The sequence below is a fragment of the Tachypleus tridentatus genome, chromosome 2 (genome assembly GCF_004210375.1).
Source record: "Tachypleus tridentatus isolate NWPU-2018 chromosome 2, ASM421037v1, whole genome shotgun sequence".
Taxonomy (NCBI): domain Eukaryota; kingdom Metazoa; phylum Arthropoda; class Merostomata; order Xiphosura; family Limulidae; genus Tachypleus; species Tachypleus tridentatus.
This window is the reverse complement of record NC_134826.1, coordinates 68,386,713-68,392,896: the sequence shown is the minus strand read 5'-3', so window position 1 is coordinate 68,392,896 and position 6,184 is coordinate 68,386,713.

Genomic DNA, 6,184 nt, shown 5'->3' with positions numbered 1-6,184 from the left:
ATTCGTCCCTTTTCACATGCGTCATTGATTACGTCACGATATCACCCGAACCTGTCCGAACAGTCGAAAGTTGTTAAAGCTAAAGTAAAATTAAACTTTTTTTTTTTTTTTAAAGTACAGTGTTCTCAAAATACATAAATTATTACCATTATTCCTTATGGCTTATCGTAAGAAATAATACTATTTTTCAAATCTAGTTTTCTTTTAGGCCCGACACGACCAGGTGGTTAGGGTGCTTGAGTCGTAATCTGGGGTCGCGGGTTCGAATTTCCGTCACACCATGTTCGCCCTTTCAACCGTGGGGACGTTATAATATTACAGTCAATCTAACTATTTGTTGGAAAAAGAGTAGCCCAAGAACTGGCGGTGGGTGATGCTGACTAAGCTACCTTCCTTTTAGGTTTACATTGCTTTGCACGAAATTCAGCGAACAAACACATTTCTGTTTTATCATTAGATCTGAATATTTCCCACAAGTTTTATTATTTTTTACCTCCGATAGATAACCTTGATGTTGTTAATTTTCGTGATTGGAGCCTTGGAGTGGAAAACTGTCTTTGGATAGTTTGTCCTTTTCTACAATCCCCCCTCTCCAACATATTACTAGCCTTTTGTGTAGTTAGTTGTGTGTTAAAATTTAAACTGTTTTTGCCGTAAAGTTATTTTGATCGGATTTGAATTTGTAAATTATCCAATAAAGCCACTCAGATTCCACAAAATACAAATTTTGACCACAAATGCAGTTCCCCACTGGTACAGCGGCAAGCTTACGGATTTACAATGTTAAAATCACGGGTTCGGTTCCCCTTGGTGGACTCAGCAGATAGCTTGATGCAGCTTTGCTAAAGAAAACAAACACACACCACAAATGAAATACTATCTGTTGAGAAAATACGCAATTACATAAATACAGATAGGATTATCTAACACACACACATCTTGAACTAGAGTTTATTACACTTTGTTGTAATACGAATGACAAACAATATTATGTCAGATAAACTATTACTGTCTGTAAGAGTTATTATACTGATTTTATAGTTTTGGTTTCCTGGTGGGTCAGTGGGAAATTTTCGAACTTCCAATGTTAAAATCTGAAAATTTATCTCCTATAATGTTATACAATATAATAACCTAAACGAACGTTAGGCTTACACGTGCAACTGATTTTATGTTCGGAACTATGACCCTCTGGAATATGGGACTATCCCATCACAGATAATTAACACTCCTAAGAAAAGTGAGGCCTAATAGGCCCCAGATCAACTTGAAAGGTTATTAATATTAAACTAATAAATTTGTATTTATTTGTATGAAATGGCAATTTCATTTAAATACAAATTTATTAGTCTAATATTAATAACCTTTCAAGTTGCTCTGGGGCCTATTAGGCCTCACTTTTCGTAGGAGTGTTGAATCCATTAACACAAATTCTAGTTTCATCGGCATGTTGTTAGCGGATGACGTCACTTATAATACTCTTCCTCACACGTATAGAATTTCTTTCAAAGAAATTCGACTCCCTCACACACATATATTTCAGTTAAACTGATTAAATGAACAACGGATTTACCGAGTGACAGGAGCAGTCTGATTTGCTGGCAGAGTTCAACGTTTGGATTTTCGTTCGTTTTGAATTTCGCGCAAAGCTACACGATGGCTATCTGCGCTAGCTGTCCCTTATATAGTAGTGTAAGGCTAGAGGGAAAGCAGCTAGCCATCACCACCCACTGCCAATTCTTGGACTACTCTTTTATCAACGAATAGTGGAATTGACCGAAAATTATAAGGCCCCGTGGCTGCAACAAGCTGGAAGGATACTCCTCCTAGAAATGAATAATAACTAATCCTAGGTGGTTAAGGCGCTCTACTCGTAATCTGAGGGTCGCGGGTTAGAATCCCCGTTGACCAAACATGCTAGTCCTTTCAGCCGTGGGGGCGTTATAAGTTTACGATAAACCCCACTATTTGTTGGTAAAAGAGTACCCCCAAGAGATGGCGATGACTAGTTGCCTTCCTTCTAGTCTTACACTGCTAAATTAGGGACGGCTAGTGTATACAGCCATCGTATAGTTTTGCGCGAAATTCAAAAAACAAACATAATGAAGACTAACTATATTACTTCTATTTTAGGTTTTTGTTTATCCTAAAATTTACTCATTTTACGATCATCATCAGATTAATGGCTTATAGTTATAAAAAGTCAATGTGTATTTCATCTTTCCAGTAGTAGATGATAAATAGTTGTTTTCTTATGTTAAAAGTGTGTGTGGGGGGGATGATTAATAGCCATAAAAAGGAAAACATAAAAATAAAACAATAGAAAATTTCTGCCGAAAGTTTTGGCTAATACATTTTTATTTTATTAAAACGGAAAAAAGTACTAAAAATATTAAGTGCTTTAATGTTATAACCATGAACTATATACTTTAAATTTCCAGCGAAGTTCAGACTGACTCATGACTCATGGAAAACTACATGTTTTATACGGAGTTTTGGTGACGTATCAACAACAGTTTAAAGCCTATCTAATTTACATTGTTGTCTTTGAATTTGGTTCAAGGCGCAAATATAATAAAACGAATTTTCGAACAAATGTAAAATAAATTTAATTATTGTTAGTTGCGTTTCGGCTTCATACACCCCAATTTATACACCCCCATAATTTATAGATATTGTCTGAGTTAACGTAATGTAAAAATAATCTGTGTTAATGTAAAGATAAACAAGTCATTTATAGATATTATCTGAGTTAACGCAATGTTAAAATAATCATAGTTAATGTCAAGATAAGCAAGTTATTTATAAATATTATCTGAGTTAACGTAATGTAAAGATAATCTGAGTTTATGTAACCCCTCCTCAGGGGTTAGTTATGCTAAAACAATTTTGTGACCCCTCTACTCCGATAACCCACATGTATTAATATTACCCATCTGAATGTCTTTACTGAGACTGTGTTCAATTAATCAATAGGCCCGACATGGCCAGGTGCTCGCCCTTACAGCTGTGGGGACGTTATAATGTGACGGTCAATCCAACTACTCGTTTGTAAAAGAGTACCCCAAGAGTTGGCAGTGGGTGGTGATGACTAGCTGCCTTTCCTTTAGTCTTACACTGCTAAGGTAGGGACGGCTAGCGCAGGTAGCCCTCATGTAGCTTTGCGCGAAATTTCAAACCAAACCAAACGGCTAATCAATGGTCTATAACTTTGTGTATATAGAAATTTAAATATAAGAAAATATCTAATGAAATATAGATAAAAATAACATCTATTTATCTCCAGTTGATATATTAAAATAAAATACACTTAAAGTAGGTGACGATGTTAGCTTTCTTTGCGTTTACGATGGTTTAGAAATATATACGTAATCATATAATGCCCAAAACCTGGTTTCGAGACTCGCGATAGGTAGAGTACAGTTAGACCATCGTGTTGTTTCGTGTTCAAACAAATAAACCCGATTAACGATTTTAAGTACTCTCTGTTTAATTCTGATAAAGATTTGTATTCAAAGAAATACCAAATACGTAGATAAAGTACATCATTTTAAGTTTTGCCAACTTCTGTAGTCCTCACTGGATTATAACGCTAACAAAAAGGTTTAACTAGGTGGTTGTTTTGTTTGTTTAACAGGTCTGACTGCCATATTTGTCAAGTTGTACGGGTCACAAAGAATATAACGATTGGTTTGTTTTGGCTTTCGCGCAAAGCTACACGATAAATATCTGCGCTAGCGTTACGTCCTTAATTTAACAGTGTAAGACTAGAGAGAAGGCAGCTAGTCATCACCACCCACCGCCAACATTTGGGCTACTCTTTAACCAACGAATAGTGGGACTGACCGTCACATTATAACGGCCCCACGACTGTAACAAGGTGAAAGAATACTCCTAGAAATGAATAATAACCAATCCCTATAGAAGCAGTAAAAATTACATATATGCTAATTATAATTTTTCCAATTATCAATGCTAATTTCGAACAGCAGATTTCTCACTTGCTTTTTTCCATGTTCTCAGTTTTCACGCAGAGTTGGAGTTTTGTTCATTTACTCATGGTAAAGAAATATATTCAAGTCTTAGTTCTCAAAAAGTCCAATAGATGACAGCGCCTAGAAAATACTCTTGTAAGCCATATTTTTATATTTTAATTTATTTGTTTGCTGGAGGAACTGCTAACATGACAATGACGATAGGTTTAGAAGTGTATAAGAATTCTGGAATACCTAAAACGTTTGTTAGTGTTAACAATCGAGAGAATTATGAAATACCTAGTAACATGAATATATTATAAATACAAGAATTATTTAATCAGTTTTAAGTTCGTTCAGTAATCGAGACGTTAATGAAGTATTCGAATTAATTATTTATCGCGTATATTCAGTTTTTCGATCAATTAGCTATGAAGGTATATAAGTAACTTTATTTATAAGTTGTAATACTATTAGCAAGCAGTTGTTTTAAAGGAAAAACGTTATTTGTGAACTTCGGCCTACAGCTGTACACAAGTAACAGTAGCCTCTAACAAACGTTAAATAATATATTTTTTTCTTCGTTACGTGGACTGGGCTTTGCATTATTTTCACCAAGTAATCTAAAAGAGCTAGCCCAACGAATGAATAAGTTACAACAGTAATTTAGTTTTGCCTCGGTCCTGTTTGTAATTTCATAAAGTCTCAATTGATGACACTAACAGATATTTGGAACTTCCCTTTTTTACATTTTCATTCTACTTAAATATATCTGCCACAGTCACTCTCTCTTATTAATAAAAGTAATTGCAAACTACAATTTCGTTTTTATTTGTAAATTAAGAAAAGACAGAAATTTTAATAATACATTTCTTGATTTAAGCAGGTTTGGAGTTTTCCCTTTGACTGAGAGCATGAAAATTCTAATGTAGCTTGGTAATTGGAATTACATACTAGAGCTGGGAGGGCTTTGGGTTTGAGGCGCTACCAAAACACGTTTCGCACTTTCGGTTGTGTATTCGTTATAAAAGTGGTAGTAAACCCTGACATTAAGTTTTAAAAGTAACCAATTTAAGTACTAGTGCTGCGTTTAACCTGGTTCGAAGTTTTAAAAATACACACAACACAACCACGTCTGAACAATATGGCGTGAATAACATAGTTTACGTGCTACGAAATAGAATCATTTATTGGCGTAAAAATTCTGTGAATAACGTTGCTAATATTACAAAATTTACATTTTCTTCCATTTAATATAAACAGTTCGTACTTGATTGTAATACTGATAATTATAATAAACTCTGAAAGTTTTTTCAGTGATCAGTTTGTAATCTAGTTCACATCATAACGGTTGTTGTTTATTGAACTTCATAACATAAATAACGTCTGAACAAAGGAAACTGCCTATATAAAACAGAACTAAAGGTTAACCCAATAAATAATTCATCCTTACCATTAGGGCTGTGCAGTATTGATAACGATTATAATATGTATTTATTCATTATTAACATATACATCCTTGCTATTAACGGTATATACACTCTAGGCTTGGTTAATGTAATACCTGCAGTTAGGGAAACCGAAGACAAATAATATCTTTTTGATATAAATAAATTATATACATATGAAGAGAAAAACACTCAATTCACGAAATCAGTCACATCCATTACACCGAGAAAAAACTATTCCTGTTACGTGTCACATAACCATGAGAAAAACTGACCAGTAAGGGCTCCAGTTTACTTATCAGTGGTTCTATTTTTGAAAGCTAATTACTTAATGTGCAACGTGTAGAATGTGGCTACTATCATTTCAAACTCTGCCCAGTCACGTTACAAGATATCATTATTCTGTCCTACTTGAGGTAATAAAAATAACAACAAAGTTTTAGAGAGATTTTTAGAAACCAGTTTTTACAACATTGAAAAAAATAATATAACTTAAAAACAAAATACTGGATATTAAATTAAAATAATTCGAACCTAAAGAGAAAAGAAATTTAAGATATGTTCATTAAGTGAATTTGTTTTTTATTATAGCAAAGCAGCGTTGGACTATCTGCTATGTCCACAGAGGGGAATCGAACCCCTGAGTTTAGCGTTGCAAATCCGTAGACTTGTGGCTGTCCTAGTGGGAAACATGTTCATTAAGCACGCAGAAACAGGTGAAGTAAGACAAATTTATGGAATACTGTGAATAGGATACTTCCT